Source organism: Schistocerca serialis, chromosome 1, assembly GCF_023864345.2.
Source record: "Schistocerca serialis cubense isolate TAMUIC-IGC-003099 chromosome 1, iqSchSeri2.2, whole genome shotgun sequence".
Classification (NCBI taxonomy): domain Eukaryota; kingdom Metazoa; phylum Arthropoda; class Insecta; order Orthoptera; family Acrididae; genus Schistocerca; species Schistocerca serialis.
In genome coordinates this window covers 726,236,043-726,261,687 of record NC_064638.1, presented here as the reverse complement: position 1 = coordinate 726,261,687, position 25,645 = coordinate 726,236,043, and the positions used below count along the sequence as shown (strand labels likewise).

The 25,645-nt window shown below is 44.3% G+C and overlaps 2 non-coding genes across 2 annotated transcripts; one reads left to right on the top strand and one right to left on the bottom strand.

Annotated features, from left to right (window-relative positions):
- Positions 1–6,829: 6,829 nt before the first annotated feature.
- Trnaa-agc (transfer RNA alanine (anticodon AGC)) lies at positions 6,830–6,902 on the bottom strand. Its single transcript has one exon. It is a non-coding gene; the product is annotated as a tRNA-Ala (tRNA).
- Positions 6,903–7,065: 163 nt separating this feature from the next.
- On the top strand, positions 7,066–7,138 carry Trnaa-agc (transfer RNA alanine (anticodon AGC)). Its single transcript has one exon. It is a non-coding gene; the product is annotated as a tRNA-Ala (tRNA).
- The last annotated feature ends 18,507 nt before the right edge of the window (positions 7,139–25,645 follow it).

The following is a 25,645-nucleotide window of genomic DNA, read 5'->3' as shown; positions in this document are numbered from 1 at the left end:
ACATAATTTTACTTTCACTGTGTGAAGGAGTCTTACTACGTTTTGAGCTTTCATCACGTCCAGTCTTTCTAAAATGGTTCAAATGGCTCTGAGCACTATGGGACTTAACATCGGAGGTCATCAGTCCCCTAGAACTTAGAACTACTTAAACCTAACTAACCTAAGGACACCATACACATCCATGCCCGAGGCAGGATTCGAACCTGCGACCTTAGTGGTCGTGCGGTTCCAAACGGTAGCGCCTAGAACAGCTCGGCCAGCCCAGCCGGCTCCAGTCTTTCTCTTTGACTGTGAGAAGCACATACAGGTGGCACAAAGAAGAAATCCGTTTGCACTGCAGGGTGGCGGTGTGAATGGATTAACAAGATTTCCGTGGGGACGAAAAAACATACCAGTTGCGTTAAAAAAAACGCAACTGGTGTATTATTTCTTCACAACGGTATTCTTCAAAAGCAGTTACTGAAAATGAATGACAAAAATCTAAATGACAAGACTGGTCTTTGCGGTGGTCAGAGACATGTGAAGGGACATGCTGACGTAATCGGCGCTCAACAGAAACTGCAACGTTTAACTTCACCACAATATTTTGACACTATAACTGCTAGGTAGCTGGCGCTAGCAGGAATGAATGAACAGGGAAGTCGACATGAAGTGTTCTGTACAAATCCGATACGTGACGAAACTGAACGACGGACCCAACGGACATTTTTTATTGTGCCGCCTACGCAGTTCCCATTGTTGACGAAGTGGTTATCGCCAAGCCTGAACGTGCACCGTTTTCGTTTCAATTCTTGCTCTAACGGAAATAAGCAGATTGCTAGATTGTTGATTAACAGCATTTCTAATAATAAAACAATACTTAAATAAATAGCTCCAAAACCGGCAGTATATTTGCAATGCGCAGCAGATATTTTTATAGGCCGGTACGCTGATATTTTTCCGTCGATAAATCAATATTTGGATACTCTTTTTACGATTTATCTAGGGCCGATAATGATATTTTCTTAAATATCAACATATCGGATTCGCAATGTTACTCAAAATATCAACAGTCCGAGTCGATGCTGCGGCGTGAGTGGAAGACGGGTTAGGTGTTTGCATCCCCGTAGTCACTATGCTAATAACGGGTTTGCAACAGTTCGTGTTTACGTGTATGTGATCAAAAGTATCCGGACACCCCTAAAAACATACGTTTTTCATATTAGGTGTATTGTGCTTACCTACTGCCAGGTACTCCATATCAGCGACCCCAGTAGTCATTACACATCGTGAGAGAGCAGAATGGGGAGCTCCGCGGAACTCACGGACTTCGAATGTGGTCACGTGGTTGGGTGTCACTTGTGTCATACATCTGCACGCGAGATTTCCACGCTCCTAAACATCCCTAGGTCCTCTGTTTCCGATGTGATAGTGAAGTGGAAACGTGAGGGGACACGTAGAGCACAAAAGCGTACACGACGACCTCGTCTGTTGACTGACAGAGACCGCCGACAGTTGAAAAGGGCCGTAATGTGTATTAGGCAGATATCTATTCAGACCACCACACAGGAATGCCATGCATCAGGATCCACTGCAAGTACTATGACACTTTAGGCGAGAGGTAAGAAAACTTGTATTTCATGGACGAGCGGCTGCTCATAAGCCACACATCACGCCGGTAAATGCCAAACGACGCCTCGCTTGGCGTAAACATTGGACCATTGAACAGTGGAAAAACGTTGTGTAGAGTCGCAATTTGACACCTTTTAGACTCGCTCAGGTGACTATAGGAAACACGTGTGCTTCTCCTTGGCATGGCGTCTGCTTGATTCACTCGTTTACACCACACTGAGCCTACTGGCTGTGGGCATTCCCTATAAAAGGGTAGACACAGACTGCGCTCTGGCAGCTATACCACCACGCTATCTGTTGGCAGACTGTTGAAATCATTATCAGTACATCTACGATCCCTCAAGTGGCACATGCCGTCATCGGATCAAAATCGACGTCGTCTTTCCACGTGTAATAATCTTTTCCGGCAGTGTATGTGGTATGTGCGCAAATTAAAAACCGTGTAAAATAAATGTACTAAACCGATTTTATAACAGAGCAGCTTTGCATGTCAAGTCATTATTAACATCCATACTACCTGTCCAATTGTTTCATGAATTCCTTCACGAGCTGATTCAAGAGCATAACCCAGTCCGACCAGGGCCGTTCGTCAGCTGTCCCTTCTGATTACGCACCCGCACGGCAACTGTCAACGCAGTCGTCCTCGCATTACCTGATACTGTCGGCCCCTACTTCGTTCGCTCGCAGCCACGCTCTGGTCCACGAGCCATCGATCAAATAACACTTTTATTATTATTATTATTATTATGTACAAGAATTTTCGTAACAAGACTTTCAGAGGAACATATGTGTTAAATAGACAAGGATGTATAGTGACTTTACAGATCAATTTACAGTTATAAGAGATGACCTAATTGAACGCTTCCAACACAGACAAATTATTTATGTAAACATTTGAACATATGGAAAATCTGTAAAATCTTATGAGATTTTAAACACATTTATACCTTATAAACATGTAACCTGGTACCTGTTAGTAAATCATGTAAAGTTTTATAAAGCGACAACAGCATCAAAGGAATTGTAATGTCTCTCGCTTCGGTTTTTTAATTGGCTCTTTTTACTTGCAATCCGCCCTCGAGTAGGGCAGAGTACTTGAAACGCATTAAATGAGTCAGATAAACCAGTTCAGCTACGAGTACTAAGTTCTCATCAAATGCTAAAAATTATATCATTTTTGTCATCATCAGCTTACTTGGCATCTTAGCGTTTACTCCAATGGTTTACTCCGATGGTTTACCATCGCTGTAGACACTCGAATGGAACAGTTGTCAAACATTTTTTATTTCTTGTTCCATAAAATGTGGCTTCTTACTAAAACTTAATACAAAAAACTTACGCTGAGAGACGATTACCCTTGCTGCAGTAGAATGCTCGAAGTGATTACTACGAACGCGATAGCTCCAAGCATTCAAGGGTGGCAATGAAGTGTATCCCTTTTTCTTATCCTCTAACTGAGTCGGTAGTGGTCTATTTTAAAAGACAGATAAAGCACTGATACATACATCTGGTAAAATGTCATCTTGAATAAACCAGTAAACACTTTTGTAATTCCAGTGAACATTTAAAAGGGGAGAATTTTACAGAACTATAACATAATTTAAAACAACGGCGCTGAAAAAAAAGTAGGGGCAGCTTCACTTGTCTTCGCACTTTCTTCTTTTCTTTGTGGTACCGCTCACTGACACAACAGTCGCGACGCTTCGTCTCGTTCTTGTTACCCGCAGCGATAGCAGCGCCCCAAGTGTCAAGCAAGTGACACTTTTGAATATGATATGGATGACCGGGAATACTAACATTTCTATTGATTTGTAACATAGTTTTTACAGTAAGGAATGTATGTAGTACCATAAAAATCCACAATAACTAAAAATTCTCACCACATTTATGATCATTTGGTTTCCTAAGGATTCTGGAAGATACTAAACGGTGCATTACGGGACAGATTCTTTACGATTCTGTTGTAGCGTACAAACTCTTACTGAATAATGTCGTTTTCCTTTAATAAAATGAAATTGCTAGTAAATCTCAGAATACCTGATCTTTTGTAGAAAGAGATTGTGTATATACCCAACAAGGCAGAGTTTTGTTAGCTGCACTTTGAGCCAGATCAGTGAAATGTGGACCGTAGAAAACCTATATGGAATGTAATACTTGCACTATTTAATGTGTCCAATAATAAACCAGAACTGTAGCTTAAGGGAAAACCACACAGACGTGATAATAAACCGTCAAAAGCAATAAAACTGTTTCCCAGGATAGAGGAAACCAATTCCACAATTGGTGCTACATCTGAACCAGAAACGGCAAGAATATTCAATACATTCGCTTTTGAAGCAACAGCAATTAGATTTAAAAAAATATTCGCGTATTGGAAAGTCGAGTGAAGTGTAAGAAAGCGAATCATTGGACCCCGCAAAAAGTTTTTAAGTCTCTACGCAAGGACTTATGGTAATAACAGACAATAACACAAATACACGCTTCTCATGCATGAAATGTGTTTCTGCTCTCTTGCTTTCATTAGAATAAGTTGCAAGTATAGACATATTCTAAAGTATCTCTCTATGAATGAGTTGTAGCTTATGTCATAGAATAAGTGTGGTTCGGCAGCTTTTTTCATGTATTTCACGATAATTCATGTCTCTTGGTAACTTATTAACGCATGGAACGCGAAAACGTAACAACTATTCCGTTAATTAAGTAGAAAATAATTGAAAACAAACAGTATTCTTACGACGCATCTGACTGACTGCTTTCTCGCCGCTAGTACTGCGACGGCGCTCCATCTGTCAAACAGTAACAGCTTTGCACCGGAGAGTATCATGACTGTATGTATTAAACTGTGATGGTAGCTTGTATGGAACATATTTAAACTGAGTCGAGTGGCTTACAAAATGTCTATTTTCTCGTAATTAGTGGAGTTCATTATTTTACATGGACAATCATACCATGTACTCAATTTATATTGTACCTTTAACTGTGTTTCAGTGAAAGAAAAGGAGAGGCTGGCGGCGCACTGTTCTGAGGCAGACGACCGAACAAATGGTTCAAATGGCTCTGAGCACTATGGGACTCAACTTCTCAGGTCATTAGTCCCCTAGAACTTAGAACTAATTAAACCTAACTAACCTAAGGACATCACAAACATCCATGCCCGAGGCAGGATTCGAACCTGCGACCGTAGCGGTCTCGCGGTTCCAGACTGCAGCGCCTAGAACCGCACGGCCACTTCGGCCGGCCGACGACCGAACACTATCCGTGTTCTTTCGTTAACGGCTTTAAACTGGAAAGTCAGAACTCCTTGACATATTTCAACCGATCATTTCCCTGGCTGCACGAAACACTTTACTGTGAGAATTACGTGCGTCTGATCGATTACCCCTTTCAAAGAAAGGGACGGAGCGGTCTGTTCACTGGCCTGATGCACATCCAATTAAAAGACAACGTTCAGACAGTGGACCATAATGAAAAATACTTCAGTTAGAGCAAGTGTAATTTTAATGAGCTGTACAGCAAGGTGCTATCTAAAGAGATTCTCCATCATCAGTGTGAACTGTCTCACGTTGCGAGTGTTGGGTTATGCAAAGTCACATATCTCGTCAGCTACTAATCAATGTCGCCTCGTTGAGAAAAGTCCCAGTGAATATCTCACTGCGAGACGTTTGGTGGCGCCATGAAAGTATGATACACGTGCCATTTTTATCAGCGAGTCAGCGCACGTGGAAGGATACTACACTGAAGCGCCGAAGAAACTGGTATAGGCATGCGTATACAAACACTGAGATATATAAACAGGCAGACTACGGCGCTGCGCTAGGCAACGCCTATGTAAGACAACAAGTGTCTGGTCCCGGCGGAGATTCGAGTCCTCCTTCGAGCATGGGTGTGTGTGTTTGTCCTTAGGATAATTTAGGTTAAGTAGTGTGTAAGCTTAGGGACTGATGATCTTAGCATTTAAGTCCCATAAGATTTCACACACATTTGAACATCTGAACAAGTGTCTGGCCCTTCCGCAAATTGCTTCAGATTTCAATGATGGGCCATCAACATGTATCAGCATGCGAACCATGCAACGAAACATAATCGATATGGGCTTTCGGCACCGAAGGCCCACTCGTGTACCCTTGACAACTGCACGACAGAAAGCTTTACACCTCACCTGGGCCCGTCAACACCGACATTGGACTGTTGATGGCTGGAAACATTTTGCCTCGTCAGATTGTATTGAGCGGATGGACGTGAATGGGTAAGGGGACAACCTCACAAATCCACGGACCCTGCATGTCTGCAGGAGACTGTTCAAGCTGGTAGAGGTTCTGTAATGGTGTGGGGCGTATGCAGTTGGAGTGATATGGGACCCCTGATACGTCTAGATACAACTCTGACAGGTAACACGTACGTAAGCACCCTGTCTGAGCACCTGCATTCATTCATCTCCATTGTGCATTCCGACGGACGTAGGCAATTCCAGCAAGCACAATGCGACACCACACACGTCCAGAATTGCTACAGAGTGGCTCCAGGAACACAGTTCTGAGTTTAAACACGTTCGCTGACCACCAAACTCACCAGACATGAATATTATTATGCGTATCTGGGATGCCTTGAAACGTGCTGTCCAGAAGAGATATCCACTCCCCGTACTCATACGAATTTATGGACAGCCCTGCAAGATTCATGGTGTCAATTCCCTCCAGCACTACTTCAGACATTAGTCGAGTCCATGCCGCGTCGCGTTGCGGCACTTCTGCGTGCTCGCGGGGGTTTTACTGCTAACAACACAGTAGTCTCCGCCTCCTTTTACAAATATACTGGCGGGTCCACCTCTCGTGACATTCGGTGGTCAGCTACGCATTAAGTAAGGTTAACCGAACTGTTTTGATCAATATATGTCGACTGGAGTCAATAAGAAAGAGCGTAGGGGTTCCAGTACTAGAGAAAGAATTTAAAAGAGCTCTAGAAGACTTAAAATCAAATAAAGCAGAAGGGATAGATAACATTCCATCGGAATTTGTACCTCTTCATCTACATTACTCCGTGATTTATTCAATTTTCAAATTTATACTGACTTTTTGATCACCCAGTGGATTCCAGCATCGCATCGAAACGACAAGATCCTGAAGAAGTAGCAGCGGAAGCCTCATAGAAAAGTTTACTTTTACGGACAGTGCCCACGATAGCTCGCAGCAATGTCATCACGGATAGTAAAATGTAACTCTGGAGGCGCCGGGTATCGATCCCGGTACCTCTCACATGCTAAGCGAGCGCTCTACCATCTGAGCTACGCCCCCAGTTGCACAGAAAACTTCACCGAATGACTTGTATCCCAAGTCTCGCACCCGAACTTTCTCTGCTCCACTTGGAGCCGGTCCAGCCCAAGTATTGTGAAACCGGACTGGCCATTCAGCAGAAGTAACTCCATTTAATAGCACTTCGGCACACTAAATGCTGTCTGGGGGCGTAGCTCAGATGGTAGAGCGCTCGCTTAGCATGTGAGAGGTACCGGGATCGATACCCGGCGCCTCCAGTACTATATTTTTTTTGGGCACTATGCACTACAACGGAAAACGAAGCAACTAACGTCTGCAACAGGGAGATGCACGATAATTGTATAGCCCACGAAAACAAATTGTACAAGACATGTGATATCCACCGGTTCCGTGGGAAGGTACTGAGAACGACGCATGCAGACCTGCCGCCGCGCCATCCTCTGCCAATTCGTCATTGTGATACGCTATGGAGAGGGTGATGTGTTGGTAAATGTGCCAACACCTTGCAGATAGAGGCGGCCGAAATGCACACTATCTAACGCAGACGGGCGTGAAATCTGGAACAGGATAAGTAGTGAATTCTAATAAGAAAAGTATGCAGCTCCTCGAATACTTATCTTTTATTCTTTGATGTGAATACAGCCTTCTTGATGAGACATTTCATACGATAGCTATCAAACTATGTAAGGCTAATGGCGCCTTGCTAGGTCGTAGCCATGGACTTAGCTGAAGGCTATTCTAACTGTCTCTCGGCAAATGAGAGAAAGGCTTCAGTGTAGTCGCTAGCAAAGTCGTCGTACAACTGGGGGAGTGCAAGTCCGTATCTCGAGACCTGCCTTGTGGTGGCGCTCGGTCTGCGATCACACAGTGGCGACACGCGGGTCCGACATGTACTAAATGGACCGCGGCCGATTTAAGCTACCACCTAGCAAGTGTGGCGTCTGGCGGTGACACCACAGAGGGCACAGCTCAAAGGTCTCCGGGTTACAGGAAGATATTCTAGTTCATTACAGTCTCAAGGATTCGTTAATTCGTACTGACTGCTCCTTGGATTTGGACACATCGTCAGCATACGCTTGGGGATGCATCCATATTGCCTGGAAACCAGCGTGTACATGATGACAACAATGTTTTTGATCTCTCACTAGATGAACTGAAGGAGTTAAATTAGACTGATTGAAACTCAATTCTGATCAAAGAGATTCATCCAGTGCTTTCTTGGTCTGTCCAATGGCCTCCTTTAATCGGAAACAGAATTCAGGCTCGGCATTTCTTAATAGATTCACTGATACCATTTCATGTCGTCGCTTTTCACTGATTTCATCCTCATTGGTCCCATCATTTTCAGTGACTGTGTATCTATGTTAACTGTAGTCGAACTCGCCATTGCGCTCATTACGTATCTGGTACCAGACCAAGGATTTCGCTCGGGAAGAGAGCAAAAATGGCTCTGAGCACTACGGGACTTAACATCTATGGTCATCAGTCCCCTAGAACTTAGAACTACTTAAACCTAACTAACCTAAGGACAGCACACAACACCCAGCCATCACGAGGCAGAGAAAACCCCGGACCCCGCCGGGAATCGAACCCGGGAACCCGGGCGTGGGAAGCGAGGACGCTACCGCACGACCACGAGATGCGGGCAGGAAGAGAGCAAGCAGTTGCCTGGGACGACAGTAACATCGATTCTCAGCTTGGTTTGGAGGATCACTGTGATACCAGTTTGGCGCGGTGAGTCGTCTATCAACAGCGGTCTTAGGTGCATGTATTCCGTAATAATTTTGTTTCCTCGGCTTTCAAAAAACTGTGGCTGTAGTAACCAACTTGCAGCGAATTGATCCGAGATAACTCGCAGGTAATCCTCATTTGATTCAATTACAAGAAGATATTCTAGTTCATTTAAGTCTCAAGGATTCGTTAATTCGTACTAGTTTCTCTTTGGATTTTGATACATCGTCTGCATTGCCTTGGGGATGTCAGTAAATTCAGTTTAAACTCTACTGAAGTATCTATATTGTCTGGAAACCGGCGTGTACCCTGATGACGACAATGCTGCGTAACTGGCGTCCACCTTGATCACCCTACGATGACAAATACTACTTATGTAATAAAATGAACACCTACAGCCGTCCTTTCGATGTCATTTACTACATGGCTACCAATTGCGGTGCTTCAGTATACCATCTTGAGGCCTTAACTGACGCTGAAAGGGTTAACTCCAATCGTATACACCATTCCATCAGCGGCCACCATCTATGAACTGGATTTCGCAGCCGGCCGGTGTGGCCGTGCGGTTCTAGGCGCTTCAGTCTGGAACCGCGTGACCGCTACGATCGCAGGTTCGAATCCTGCCTCGGACATGGATGTGTGTGATGTTAGCTAACTTAGGTCTATTTAAAAAAAAAAAAAAAACGCAGTTGATATCCGTTTGACCTATGGCAGCGCCATCTGGCGGGCCAACCATAGCGCCATCTAGTTTCCCCCTTCAAGCTAGACAAGTTTCGTTCTTTGTAGTTTTTTCGTTTGACGCTTATTTCGTGAGCTATTTGGCCCGGTCACTATCAATGGATCATCCTGTATGGGACTACGAGGGAAAGCACAGAGAAACAGGATAGAGGCCAAAAACCAGATATGAATTGGAAACAAGAGTGGAAAAACTTGAACGAAAGCGCACTTCACACGAAGATAGAATCCATCTGATACAAAGTTACAAACGAGACAATACTGTCCAACTGCAATTAAGTTAAGGCCGTCGGAGAAATGCCACACGTGCGATTAGAGGGACACGCTACAGCACCGTTTCCAATGCGCAACGCAGCAACAATATGGGATACCTGCAAAGAAATGGTAGCGCTAATAAACAGAACGGTACCAGCAAACATAACACGCGAGCTTCTGACGGCATCAGACATAAAACCCTTTCCGAGACAAAACAACAACTTCATGGATCCCAGGCCAAATAGTCCACTCAATTATAGACCTCAAACACAAAGACAAAATTGGATATCTCACATACCTATGGGAAGAAAATAGAAAGGCCATGGTGTCCAAAAGCTACCGAACAGAATTCGTGAATTTTCTACGGATAGCCCTGGAGCCGGCTAGCCGCAGACCGCAGCCGCCACCCCCACCTCCAGCCACGCCCCGTCAACCGCTCTCCGCTCGCGTCTCAGCAACAGTGCCCTAGTGAAGTGCACAAAAGTAGTCAATGTTCCCCGGTGATTGTGCATTCAAAAGTGATACATCTACATCTACATCTACATCTATACTCCGCGAGCCACCTTACGGTGTGTGGCGGAGGGTACTTATTGTACCACTATCTGATCCCCCCTTCCCTGTTCCATTCACGAATTGTGCGTGGGAAGAACGACTGCTTGTAAGTCTCCGTATTTGCTCTAATTTCTCGGATCTTTTCGTTGTGATCATTACGCGAGATATATGTGGGCGGTAGTAATATGTTGCCCATCTCTTCCCGGAATGTGCTCTCTCGTAATTTCGATAATAAACCTCTCCGTATTGCGTAACGCCTTTCTTGAAGTGTCCGCCACTGGAGCTTGTTCAGCATCTCCGTAACGCTCTCGCGCTGACTAAATGTCCCCATGACGAATCGCGCTGCTTTTCGCTGGATCATGTCTATCTCTTCTATTAATCCAACCTGGTAAGGGTCCCATACTGATGAGCAATACTCAAGAATCGGACGAACAAGCGTTTTGTAAGCTACTTCTTTCGTCGATGAGTCACATTTTCTTAGAATTCTTCCTATGAATCTCAGCCTGGCGCCTGCTTTTCCCACTATTTGTTTTATGTGATCATTCCACTTCAGATCGCTCCGGATAGTAACTCCTAAGTATTTTACGGTCGTTACCGCTTCCAATGATTTACCACCTATGGCATAATCGTACTGGAATGGATTTCTGCCCCTATGTATGCGCATTATATTACATTTATCTATGTTTAGGGAAAGCTGCCAGCTGTCGCACCATGCATTAATCCTCTGCAGGTCCTCCTGGAGTACGTACGAGTCTTCTGATGTTGCTACTTTCTTGTAGACAACCGTGTCATCTGCAAATAGCCTCACGGAGCTACCGATGTTGTCAACTAAGTCATTTATGTATATTGTAAACAATAAAGGTCCTATCACGCTTCCCTGCGGTACTCCCGAAATTACCTCTACATCTGCAGATTTTGAACCGTTAAGAATGACATGTTGTGTTCTTTCTTCTAGGAAATCCTGAATCCAATCACAAACCTGGTCCGATATTCCGTAAGCTCATATTTTTTTCACTAAGCGTAAGTGCGGAACCGTATCAAATGCCTTCCTGAAGTCCAGGAATACGGCATCAATCTGCTCGCCAGTGTCTACGGCACTGTGATTTCTCCCCACAGCAGTGCTAATCTTAAATCTGTGCCACTCTCTCCCATTAAACTTGATTCGACGAAACTCAAAATCGTGCCGAACCCATCTACCCCTGTAGTCCTTCACATTTAATTTCATCCCTTCTTGTGTATATTAGTGCTCTCGTATTTAAATTCCTTCCCTTTTCTGATTTTTTTGTGACATTAATATGTGTTGTGTTTCTTCGCTCCAAGCCTCTCGTGTAACCTTTGCTAAAACTAATACCCTTTCTCTGTAATAATTTGTACAGTATATTTGCCACTGTTGTTACTGTACTCGTATTTACTGCCACGCCTGAAAATTAACGAAATTGGCATTGATTGTAGCGAACTGTGTACCTAAACCAGAATACAAGCAAATAACTCTGAGGAACTATGCCATGAACTCTTGACATGAAGCCAAACAACGAAAGCAAAATATGAAAGGAAAATTTAACACTTGGAAAAAATTGAAACAAAAGACGAAATTTATAAATTTTATACCTCACTGTCATCTTCGTACATCGTTACAAGTATGATATTGTTAAAAAGAAAGTTTCGATTCCCGTCGGGGTGAGCGATTTTCACCTGCCCCGAGATGACTCGGTGTTGTTGTGTCGTCTTCATCATCATCATTCATCCCCATTACTGTCGGGGGAAGGCAACGGCTAACCACCTCCATTAGGACCTTGCCTAGTACGGTAGTGCGGGTCTCCCGCATCGTTCCACTACGCTCTGTCAAGAAGCATGGGACTTCATTTCTATTTCCAGCAGCAACAGAAATATTTTTTCTCAATGGTAACCTCATGTATATACATGGGAGTGTTCAATCTTTTCGTCATGCACAAGTATTCCCACCTCTTGGGCACCACAGTAAAAGTATCAGCACGTGCATGTTGCAATGCGCAGCAGGTTGTGATCGCCAGAATTCACGGAAGTTGTTGGTTAGCTGTACTCCATTGTGGAACTGAATATTTTTAGTATTATTTTGCATGGCAATTATTAAATTATCAGTTTATTTATAACGACAGTGAAAATTTCAAAATTAGTTATTTTAGGCCATAAAAAGAAGCCAAATGTTCAAAGTATGTATTGAAAATGGGTACAAGAGTTTGTATAAATTATGCGTCTAAAATCACTAAAAAATCACTTGACAGTACTCCTCCAGAAAAAATCCAAGTCTGAAAGGTCTAAACAAACTGTCAGTCAACGTTCCTGGACCTGATGGTGCTCTCCAGTTTTAGCAAAGTGTCCACGTACCGCAGTGCATTAATCGTGGCGCCGTATTCCAGAAACTCAGTGGGCAGGGGGTTGTCAGACGGCATAATTCTGTTGCAGGGTAATTTATGCGTTGATGTTGCTAAGGTTATTTCGACTACTCTGCAGAAATTTCTCTGGGAAGCTCTTGCACATCCTTAACACATTCCCAACCCCCCCTCCCCACAGAATTACACGGTTCCGTAGGCTACGGCAAACATTTTTTCATGAAGTCATTAAGCATCTTGTCTCACCATGTGGTGAATGTGTTAACAGTTATGCCGATTACATTTGAATATTACTGACAGTTGTTTGTGATTTCGCTTCTTCTTTGGTTCAAAAATGGTTCAAATGGCTCTGAGCACTATGGGACTTAACTTCTGAGGTCATCAGTCCCCTAGAACTTAGAACTACTTAAACCTAACTAACCTAAGGACATCACACACATCCATGCTCGAGGCAGGATTCGAACCTGTGACGGTAGCAGCAGCGCGGTTCCAGACTGTAGCGCCTAGAACCGCTCGGCCACTTCGGCCGGCTCTTCTTTGGTTCGTCATCTTTTGTGTGAATCTGGTTTAGCACTTGACAACGTTTACACGTGCTTCCCCTAATAGGATCTAACTCCGAAGGGACAGTCACAAAAATACGAAACGGATCACTTTCACGACGGACAAGGCGTGTAGCTTCTCGATTAAAAGAAACATATTGGTCTAAAGTACTTAAGGTGAGACACGAAATTGCATAGGAGGCATGGGACCATTATGTAAACCTGAATTTTTATTCACTGCTGAGTATATCGCTAAAATAACTATTCACTTTGCTGTTCAGATGCTGATTTATTGAACTTAACTCAAGTTCCGATACTGATAAATGCTACACATGACTCCATGCTCTCTATGAAGACTTTGTTCTTATTTCTGATATTTCTGGTGATGGGCAGAGCCCGACACTCGTCAATAAATCACTTCTAAACAGAAAAGTTAATAGTTATTTTAGCGACCTATTCAGCAGTGGATAAAAATTTAAGCTCCAAAATACTTTAATTTTCGCATATTCTTAGTTGGCTTACAGGTGTATGTAAAGTGGCGACTGGATCATTCTCAACGAAATTACCCCGTTGATATTCAGCGACGAAGATCTCTGATTCTTTATGCAATATCTGTAAGAATCTACATCATTTAGTCGAAATGCAGTCGAAATCGATATGTGTAATACCCACAGGAAAAAAATTGATACCAACAAAAACCAATAATACAACTGAAGGAAGATATAATTTGGGAGTGAACAGCACTGTTCAGAAATGGAACTTAATCTAAAATGAACCACCACATAAGAGTCGAAATAAATCTGCATTTCATATTTTAAACAAATTTGGCGGATGAAACATTTTGCACACTGTGTGATTTGCGTGCACTCAGAAGCGACAGTTTGCTTTCATGTAGATTAATATCAGTTTAGCGAATATCAGCTGCCTCTTATTCTTTGATGTGATAGCACTTTTAATTTCGCATTAATTTAGTTCACTATAAATGTAAATGCTCCAGACATTTCGCTCCTGCACCGACCGGACCGTGTTGCGTCCGCTAACAGGCTTCTTTTCTTTCTGTACGGACACTCGGGTCTGTTCTGATCCACACTAACGTAATGGAACTCTAAAATAACTTTGTAATTGATCCGAGTATGAAAAATTTTGAAAAAAAAATGGAATCGACTTCTGACGATCCCCAAGGAAGCAGAATAGGATTGTAATGTTCTCTATGTACATATGTGTTTTGTGGGATAGGATCAGCAGCACTAGAAGATTGTTCGCTAACGATGTTTTTGTCACAGAAATATGTGGAAAGTGTGGTCGTTCGAGGATCGTGAGGAAATAGAGATTAGCTCAGACAAAATTTCCACTCGGTATAAAGTATGACAGCTCTCTCAATTTGGATAAATACATAATAATGCCTACAAGAAAAAGTACGAGAAAGTATCTGATCACAGGGTTAATAGTGAACGTCTTGAGGACTGGACTTAAGGACTGGACTTAGTATAAGTATTTATGGGTAATACTAAGAAGCGATATGAAACGGGACGATCACACAAAATCAGTATTAGGGATGGTGAATGGAATACTGATATTTGTTGCAAGGGTTGTGGGAAAATCGAAGGCATATGTAAGGAAAATCATATACGAAGTTCTTATCGACTAGGTACGGCAGTAGAGTGCCCACCCGGTTAGCCGTGCGCTCTAACGCACTCCTTTCTGGATTGGGAAGGAGCGCCTGGTCCCCGGCACGAATCCGCCCGGCGGACTTGTGTCGAGGTCCGGTCAGCCGGCTAGTCTGTGGATGGTTTTTAGGCGGTTCTCCATCTGCCTCGTCGAATGCGGGCTGGTGTCCCTTATTCCGCCCCAGCTACACTACGTCGGCGATTGCTGCACAAACAAGTTCTCCACGTACGCGTACACCACCATTACTCTACCACGCAAACATATCGTTCAAAATGGCTCTGAGCACTATGGGACTTAACATCTGTGGTTATCAGTACCCTAGAACTTAGAACTACTTAAACCTAACAACCTAAGGACATCACACACATCCATGCCCGAGCCAGGATTCGAACCTGCGACCATAGCGGTCACGCGGTTCTAGACTGAAGCGACTAGAACCGCACGGCCACACCGGCCGGCGGAAACATAAGCGTTACACTCGTCTGGAGTGAGACAGACGTTCCCGGGGGGGGGGGGGGGGGGGGCAACGGGGGCCGAACCGCACAATAACCCTGAGAGAGTGGTTCGGTGTGGGGCGGCGGAGGAGTAAAGTGGACTGCGGCTGTCGTCGTTGGGTTGTGGACCACTGCGGCTGTGGCGGGGACGGAGCCTCTCCGTCGTTTGTAGGCCCCTGGTTTACATATAATACAATACAATACTGCAATAGACATGGAACTAATTCAGAGACGCGCTGCTAGGATTGTAATACGTTGGTTTATCCCATGCGAGAGTGTAACAGAAATAACTAGGGAACTTATAAGGAAATCATTGGAATAAAGAAGGCGTACGCGTACTTCTTGCTAAAACCCCCTCCGTAAATTTGGAGACTTGTATTCGGAGAAAACTACAGAATATCTCGGGTAGGGATTACGAGAATAAGATACGAGATACAGGGGCGCGTACACCGGCTTGCAGACAGACATTTTCCCCCTTTCAGTATCCGAGTGGGTCAGCACACAAAAACGTTAATACTGATACCCAGTACCCTCCGCCATGCACTGTATACACTAACGTGAGAAAAGTCATGATATCCTTACTAATATCGTGTCGGATCTCCTTAGTTCTGACGTAGTGCGGCAATTCGACGTGGGACGGACCAACAAGTAGTTGGAAGTCAGCTGCAGAAATACTGAGCCATGGTGTTTTTATAGCCATCCCTAATTGCGAAAGTGTTGCCGGTGCAGTATTTTGTTCACCAACTGACATATTCCATGGGATTCATGACGGTCGGTATGGATGGATAAATCATTCGCTCGAATTGTCGACAATGTTCTTCAAACTACTGTGGGTCGGTGACATGGCGCATTGTCATGCATACAAATTCCATCTTTGTTCAGGAACATAAAGTTCATGAATGGCTGCATATGGTCTCAAGGTAGCCGAACATCCGGAGGACCCAGTCCATTCCATGTAAACACAGCCAACACCATTATGGAGACACCACCAGCTTGCAAAGTGCTGTGTTGACAATTTCGATCCATAACTTCGTCGGGTCTGCACCACCCTCGAACCCTACCAGCAGCTCTTACCAACGGAAATTGAGACCCATCTGACCAGGCCACGGTTTTGCACTCGTTTAGGGTCCAACCGATATACGGGGTGTTCAGAAAGTCTCTCCGCAGTGCCGTATGATTGTTAGCCGCTCGTGCCGTATGCCGCAGTGAATATAGCGAAATGAAACTAAGTGAAATGCAACTTATTAATTTATTGCATATTCATTTTTACTTAAAATTTTCACATTAAATGTTGAAAGTGCCCCCCCTCCCCCTCCTGTTGTTGAATACACAATTAAATTCGCCTAATCGTGTTTCCAAACACAAGCTCTATCATTTCTTCTGTAACAGAAGCAGTGAAAGTGGATATTGCAGTTTTCAATTCATCGATGGATTTTCGACGGTTTTTATTGACAGTTGCTTTCGCTGCACCCCAGAAGAAAAAGTCGGGTGGTGTTAGGTCAGGCGATCGTGGAGGCCAAAGTCCCTATGAAATTATGCGATCACCAAAAACATCAGCAAGCAGTGACATTGAAACGCGAGCTATACGCGCAGCTGCACCATCTTGTCAAAAATAACCGTTCAGTTTTTCACTTAACACAGATTCTCCTATGAATGGGTACAGAATATCACTGCAATATCGTTATGCGTTTATTGTTTCGTTGAAAAATATGGGACCCACAATCCGACGTCTAGAAATTGCAATATAAACTCCCTATTTTTACAGAATGAAGTGGTTCCTCATGAATACACATACGAGAATTTTGCGAGTCATGTACCCGGATAAATGAAACCACGCCTCATCAGTGAAAAACGTTTCATTAAGAATATCTCTTCCATTTTGTTGAACGAAATATTTGATCCATTGACAATAATGCAGTCTCTCGCCATGATCAGTACTTTTCAGATCTTGCACGACTGTCACTTTGTATGGGAAAAGCTCTAATTTTTTCCTTACAGCTGTGTGGGCCGTTCCGACACTAACATCAAGTTCCTGGGCGAGTTTTCTTACTGACTTGTTCGGACTCATGGACATTTTGTCGGAAATACCGAGTCTGAGGATACTCAGACAAAACGGTAGGACGACCACTTCTCGGTGCATTTGTCGCTGAACCCGTACTTCGAAATTTGTTAATCAAATCTCGCACAGTATGGCGATGTGTGAGTGTTGTCTCCGGGAAAACTGAATTAAATGTTTGACGAACTGAAACTGTGATTTACCGCCAGCTTTGAACGCTTGTTCGACTAAAAACACACGTTCTTCAATGGTTAGCATTTTAACACTGACAAAAACGAAACAAACGAACAAAGGAACTAGACTTAAACGTTCACGTCAGCACGTAACGACACACACCAACGATACTACTGACGCTGGCTGAGATAAACGAAACAGTGGAATGTTGGGAGAGTCCACCTGAAAGGAATTAACCCAGGCAGGCGAACAATCATACGGCACGCGTGGCTAACAATCATACGGCACTGCGGAGAGACTTTTTGAACACGCCGTAGTTACGAGCTCAGAAGAGCCCGCAGCTCGTGGTCGTGCGGTAGCGTTCTCGCTTCCCGCGCCCGGGTTCCCGGGTTCGATTCCCGGCGGGGTCACGGATTTTCTCTGCCTCGTGATGGCTGGGTGTTGTGTGATGTCCTTAGGTTAGTTAGGTTTAAGTAGTTCTAAGTTCTAGGGGACTGATGACCATAGATGATAAGTCCCATAGTGCTCAGAGCCATTTGAACATTTGAGCTCAGGAGAGGCGCTGCAGGCGATCGTGCTGTTAGCAAAGGCACTCGCGTTGGCCGTCTGCTGCCATAGCCCATTAACGCCAAATTTCGCCGCACTGTGCTAACGGGTACGGGTATGTTGCCTGTTGGCAACTCTACGCAAACGACGTTGCTATCTGTCGTTAAGGGAAGGACGGCGGCCACTGCGTTGTGCGTGGTGAGAAGTAATGGCTGAAATTTGGTGTACTCGGCACGCTCTTAACACTGTGGACCTCGGAAAATTGAATTGCCCAACTATTTCCAAAAAGGAATGTCCCATGAGTCTAGCTCCAACCATAATTTCGCGTTCAAAGTCTGTTTATTCCCGTCGTGCGGCCATAATCACGTCGTACACCTTTTCACATAAACCACCTGAGTACAAATATCAGCCCCCCCCCCCCCCCTCCCCAACGCACTGCCCCTTTATATGTTGTGTACGCGGTACTCCCGCGTCCGTATATATGCATGTCTTTATCCCCTGATTTTTGTCATCTCAGTGTAGTAGCTTACGGAGTTGTATATAGATGTGGTACATGTAGATATAGACCCTTCCTAAGATACATGTAGGTATAGATCATCCTAAGAGGACCGCGATTGAATTTTTGTGCTACCTTTGCCAAACAGAGTTAGTGATTCGTCTCCAGTGATTGCCAGTAGCTTGTCCCCTCCTCTTGCTAAACGGTCGGCAGATGCGACTGATGCGCCGGAGCCGGCGGCTCAGCGCCAGCCTGGAGCCCTGAGCTCTGTGCTGCGGCCCCGGCAAACAGCGCGGCGCCACTCTCAAATGGAGACGGACGCGTCCCCAGCGGCCATACAGAGCTGCAAGCCACGCGCGCACGCCTTAGACCCGCACCTGCGGCTCCACACTCATTACTTACCAAGGCTTTGGCCGAGGGCGAGCCTAGTTCCCAACTTCACAGTTTCAACAGCGACGCCTTCACACAAGAACAAGCAGCAATCGCTCAGTAAAACAAAACTCTTAAATCGGAGACCCATGTTACTCGCATGTCGACTAGCAAATTAACGGCGTTTGACAGCCGTAGAATCCTCATGAAGACGGCAAAGATTCGTTGTACAATGACCGATCCATCCGCTACATGCCCAAGAAACTTCCAAGCTACACTGAAGAGACAAAGAAACTAGTACACCTGCCTCATATAGGTGGGGCCCCTGCGAGCACGCAGAACTGCCGCAACACGACGTGGCATGGGCTTGACTAATGTCTGAAGTAGTGCTGGAGGGAACTGACACTATGAGTCCTGCAGGGCTGTCCATAAACCAGTAAGAGTACGAGGGGGTGGAGATCTCTTCTGAACAGCACGTTGCAAACCACCCCAGATATGCTCAACAATGTTCATGTCTGGGGGGTTTGGCGGTCAACGGAAGCGTTTAAACTCAGAAATGTGTTCCTGGAGCCAGTCTGTAGCTATTCTGCACGTATGGGGTGTCGCATTGTCTTGCTGGAGTTGCCCAAGTCCGTCAGAATGCACAATGGACATGAATGGATGCAGGTGATCAGACAGGATGCTTACATACGTGTCACCTGTCAGAGTCGTATCTGGACGTATCTGGGATCTCATGTCACTCCAACTTCATACGCCCCACACCATTACAGAGCCTCCACAAGCTCGAACAGTCCCCTGCTGACATGGATTCATGAGGTTGTCTCCATACCCGTACACGTCCATCCGCTCGATACCATTTGAAATGAGACTCGTCCGACCAGGCCACATGTTTCCAGTTGTCAACAGTCCAATGTCGGTGTTGACGGGCGCAGGCGAGGCATAAAGCTTTTTGTCGTCCAGCCATCAAGTGTGTACGAGTCGGCCTTCGGCTCCAGTAGCCCATATCGATGATGGTTCGCTGAATGGTTCGCACGCTGACACTTGTTGATGGCCCAGCACTGAAATCTGCAGCAGCTTGCGGAAGGGTTGCACTTCTGTCACGATTCTCTTCAGTCGTCGTTGGTCCCGTTCTTGTAGGATCTTTTTCCGACTGTAGCAATGTCGGTGATCTGATGTTTTACGGGATTCCTGATATTCACGGCACACTCGTGAAACGGTCGCACGGGAAAATTCCCACTTCATCGCTGCCTCGGAGATGCTGTGTCCCGCAGCATAAGCCGATCTAACAAATGCGCCAGACACTTGTTGTGTTATATTGGCGTTGTCGGCAACAGCGCCGTATTCTGCCTGTTTACATACAATCGCACCAAAAAGTATTGGCACAGTTACATTTTAGTGGTTGTAGGTTAAACGAAACATATATTTCAGAACAGAACCCATACATGTGACACCTTACATTACATAGTTTACAAATATGTCAAAATCACCTGTCCTTAAAGTAACATACAGTGTCATGAAAAAAAACATCGCTCTTCTGCACCCAAAAAAGTATTGGCACACGCATATGAATCGGACAGTGTGTTCGTTTTCTTCATTGATGTTCACCATCTAATAGCTAGTGTGCATCCCTTTAGCATCTATAACAGCACGTAAACGCCTAGGAATGCTTTGTATTAAATTCCGGGTGATATCAGGGGTAATTTTCGACCATTCCTCCAGGAGCACTTTCTCCAAGTCGTTTTTACCGGACGGACGCCTTTTTCTGACTTGTGTGTCAAGATGAGCCCACAGGTTCTCAATGGGGTTCAAATCAGGGCTCTGAGGTGGTGTTAGAACCCTTCTGGGGGCATTGTACAGTAACCACTCCCGGGTTTTCATGGCGGTATGTTTTGGGTCGTTGTCTTGCTGGAACTGAAACACCCCAGTAAGGCCCAATTTCTGTGCACTAGCGTGTAAATTACCTCGCAACACGTCAATGTATCTCATATGATCCATTGTGCCGTGAATTACAGCTAGATTTCCAACGCCGGAAGCCGCCATACAGCCCCAGACCATGATACCGCCCCCACCGTGTTTGACTGTGGGATGCATGTGTTTGATGTCGAGGTGCGTATTCGGCTTGCGCCAAATTTTCTTTCTTGCATCAAATCCGAACACATTGAACTTCGATTCGTCGCTAAATATCACAGTGTTCCAAAACTCCATCGGCTTGCTGATGTAGTCCTTGGCAAACTGCAGGCGTTTCTGCCGGTTAATTTCCGAAATGTATGGCTTCTTCCTGGGAGAACGTCCATGCATGTCAGCCTCATTCAACACATTTCGTATAGTCTGAACACTAACCGTCTTGTCGGACGTTGTCTGAACAATCTCAGCAATAGTTGCTGCACTTGTAGCAGGTTCCTTCCGAGCAAGTGCGATGATATGGCGACGCTCTCGGGTTGTAAGCACTTTTGGACGTCCAGGACGACACTTATTCACTGTTGTTCCAGTCTCTTTATATTTCTGAATGATGGCTCTTACCGTGGTGTAGCTCACAGACACCTCTGCTCCGATTTGTCGATAGCTTCTCCCTTGTGAATGGAGCAATACCACTCTCTCACGCAACGCCACTGAATGTTCCTTCTTCTTCGGCCCCATGCTGACCACTATCGCGCACTACAGCAACATACTGGCGACCGGGCCGTCAACAACACGCAGTGTCTAATGTGTCAGCAGATGGCGTTCCGGTACCTGAAAACCCAGCAATATACCGAGATGCCATGCTCTGTGCCAATACTTTTTGTGTGCAGAGGAGATACGTGTTTGCCCATAACACTGCATTTCTTTGTTAATGGTAGGCACTATGGGCAGAATTGTAATGTCTGGTATGTGAGGTAGCACGTACATGTACTGTGTACCGGAAAGTGCGGCGTTTGTAACCAGCAACGATAAATACGCACGTGTGCCAATACTTTTTGGTGCGATTGTATCTCTGTATTTGAATAGGCCGGCCGGTGTGGCCGTGCGGTTAAAGGCGCTTCAGTCTGGAACCGCGTGACCGCTACGGTCGCAGGTTCGAATCCTGCCTCGGTCATGGATGTGTGTGATGTCCTTAGGTTAGTTAGGTTTAATTAGCTCTAAGTTCTAGGCGACTGATGACCTCAGAAGTTAAGTCGCATAGTGCTCAGAGCCATTTGAACCATTTTGTATTTGAATACGCGTGCTTATATCAATTTCTTTGGCGCTTCACTGTGTTTGAGTGACCAATATCAACTTAAAGTTATTAATAAAAAGTCGAGTTGCTTTTGTTTCCCTTGTGAGATAAACGGACCCCTTTTGGCGTGATGATCCACTTCTAGAAACTCTAAGTTTGTAATACGAATTATGGACATCCTGTAGAGTATGGCCGGCACGGGGCGAGTTTTCATTTAGTAATGCGGTGTGCATTTTTTCGGTCGACACAACTCTCTTCATTCCGGCAGAATCGTTGAGTCAATGCTCTTTACGTGTCGCTATTTGTCCTTGGTACGAACGACTTTCACAGGTCCAGTGGCTGTTTGTACAGAAAGCGATATAGGTCACAAGAGTTCAAAACTGAATATGAGTGACAGAAGAAAGGGAAGTAAATTCTCAGTATGTCTTATGCAGTCACATAGTGAACGGATACTGCAAATTTTTACAATACCATACAGAAACAATTGAAAGATTTAGTTGACGTTGAAAGAGCAAAAATTTACGGCGATCGACAGAGGGGATTCATTGTTCTGCACACAGAGAAGCATTTTGTGCTATATTTACAGGCATAGAGCATGTCAACAAATTGACGTTACGAATAGTAAAATTCATAAAGTTGCATGCATTGTTCTATTGTCAGTTGCAATAGTTTTCGATGGACCTGAACGTAGTGTATGGAGACGTTATATATTACGGCAGTGCACGTTGGTTAAGCCAAGGGTCGTGCCTGACACGATTTTTCGATTTAAACCCGCTGTTGTTGAATTTATTTAGGATACAGGAATGCAGAAAAGAAAATAAGATAATTCGGAAAGGATTGTAGATCTCGCATTTTAAGTGGAGTTGATTGCCACCGCGACAATAATATATTGCAAGGTGAGGAAAAACTTACAAAAAATCGCATTGTATAAGGGAAAATTCTGGCAAAAGCAGCTCAATCTCTCAAGTATACAGTGTTAGAGGAAACGCGAGGGTTGAAGAATTCATTGTAGTCTTTAAAGAATTACAAGGGTAGTTTCTAAACGTTTTGAGAACACTGTAAATCGTACATTTATTTCGAGCTGTTTTCGAGACAATTTCTCGTTTCAATTAAAAGCAGCCCTGCGCATGTGCAGGTGTGACTGGTTGGTCCGCAAGGTAATTCCCGTTTTAAAGACTGATCTTTTACATAAAACTGTACAGGATGTCTACACTTTCGATCTCAAGTGGAGTTTCTACGTCTCCACAATGAGGTTGCAAAAGTGCTACAATACTTCGATCAACATGTGTGTACGTGCGTAAAAGACGCTTTTCCAGTTAAGAAACTACATATGTCATGATTACATCGGAACCTGAGAGCGAAAATCTGAAAAATTGTATCTGTCCGAACGCCGACAGTCTGTAGCGGATAAAAATTATGTCTCCAGCACGCAAAAAATAATTAACTGATAGTGAAAATTTGTTTTGTTTGTCTTGTACGTTGTTGACAAACGTGAAATACAAAGCCGAGTGATATGCTGTGAGGCTGCGTTATCGTTTAAACGCGATGCGATCGCAGCTTTCCCCTCCTCACCCCCAGACGGTGGGGTAAATGTGCAGGCAGGCTGACTGCTACGGCACTTGTGGCACGTCATGGCTAATGAACTTATATCTTGGCCGGCACTGCTGTAGAGAAACCAGGCACATTTAAAACTATCTGAACGAACTGATATTTGAATATGGATCCATAAGAATATGAGTCAGTTTTTTTGACTGTATTTCGTCAGGACATTCATTAAGACATAAATTAATTAAAGACATTAGCTGCTAGTGTGCACTGATTTGAATCAATCGGGCAAGTCGGATGTTCTTGCCAGACTGGGATTCGACCTGCGTTTCCTACTTACTAAGCAGATGCGCCGACCACTACGCCACCTGGACACAGTGGTCAGCACAACCGCATGGATTACTCCAGCACATCTTGTAATGTTATGTGAGCCTCACTGCGCTTTTCGTAACTAATTTGTGCCTAATTTTATTCTGAGAAGCTCAGTAATATATGTAAATACCGTAAATGTAAATTTGATTCGAAACGTACTTGAAGTGAAATGAAGTGGAGCTGGACAACAAGAAACTCTTTAGCGCGTAACCCCGCAACAATAGTAGTTGTGAATCTTTGAGTATGGACTCAAAAAAAGGACAATTGATTTATTAAAAAAAAAGAGGACTGTTAATCTGTAACTTGTGGAAAGATGAGGTGTTGCTAGGCCGTCGCTCAGAACGTATTGTTACATTTAATGAAAATCGCTATTTCATTGATAAAACCGAGTAAAGTATGTGTAAGAGTTGCCAAACATTTATGTATACAAATTTTCTGGAAGTGAATAATAGAAATATCTTGTATTTGGAAAAGGAAGTGAACTTCATTGTCGTCGCCGGCTACCAATCGACAGAATTGTAAGTGTACAAAGTTCACTGAAATACAGGAAAGGAAATGCGTTCTCTATAGTTTCCATTCAATACGTAACGACCTCTCACCATTTCTTAATTACAGTAATTGGATTATATTCTTGTATAATAGTGTGGTGCTGAACTCCACTGACCAATTTTGATGTAGCAGGACGTGTAGTTTGAAGGAAGTTTATGTACCAAGCAATCTCCCTTTCTCACGAAAAGCAGATTGTTGTTTGATCTTATTTACTTACAACAGTGGTCCCTTAGGTATGAAAGGCTAAGAATACTTTAGCTCAAAGCTATCTGCAATACGAATGGTTCAAATGGCTCTGAGCACTATGGGACTCAACTGCTGAGGTCATTAGTCCCCTAGAACTTAGAACTAGTTAAACCTAACTAACCTAAGGACATCACACACATCCATGCCCGAGGCAGGATTCGAACCTGCGACCGGAGCGGTCTTGCGGTTCCAGACTGCAGCGCCTTTAACCGCACGGCCACTTCGGCCGGCTATCTGCAATACGGCCAAGTAACCAACAGAGTCGTATTTTAAATCTTAAAGAACAATAACTTCCTCCAAATTATAATACGTCACCAACTGGTGCAGAAGGTGATCATTTAAGGAGGCAGCAACCAAAATTCAGGTACCAGTTACGACTTACAGTAAAGTCTCAATCAAAAATCAATCTCTCTCTCTCCAGACACACACACACACACACACACACACACATATATATATATATATATATATATATATATATTCATTTTATTAAAAGTCATTTTAAAATCTCCCGCGAGACCCAAATTCTCAACTTACACCACACACTACTGATATAGTGTCCCTGCTCATTAGCCTCATTACTCACGGCATCTCGCCTATTCCCGTATGAGTCAGAGCTTGGTGTGCATTTGCACTGGAGGGATCATCGCCTTTATTACATATACACCGATAAGCCAAAACATTATGACCACTGCCCAACGATACGTTGGTTGCCGTCTGGCGGCGTTGCGAACACGTGATGCGGTAAAAAAAAAAAAAAAAAAAAAAAAAAAAAAAGCGGAGCAGACACGGACGGGGGATTACCCTTGCGAAGATATAAATTGCAAACGGGGAAATACATTGAGATAGGCGACTTTTACGAGGGACAGATTATT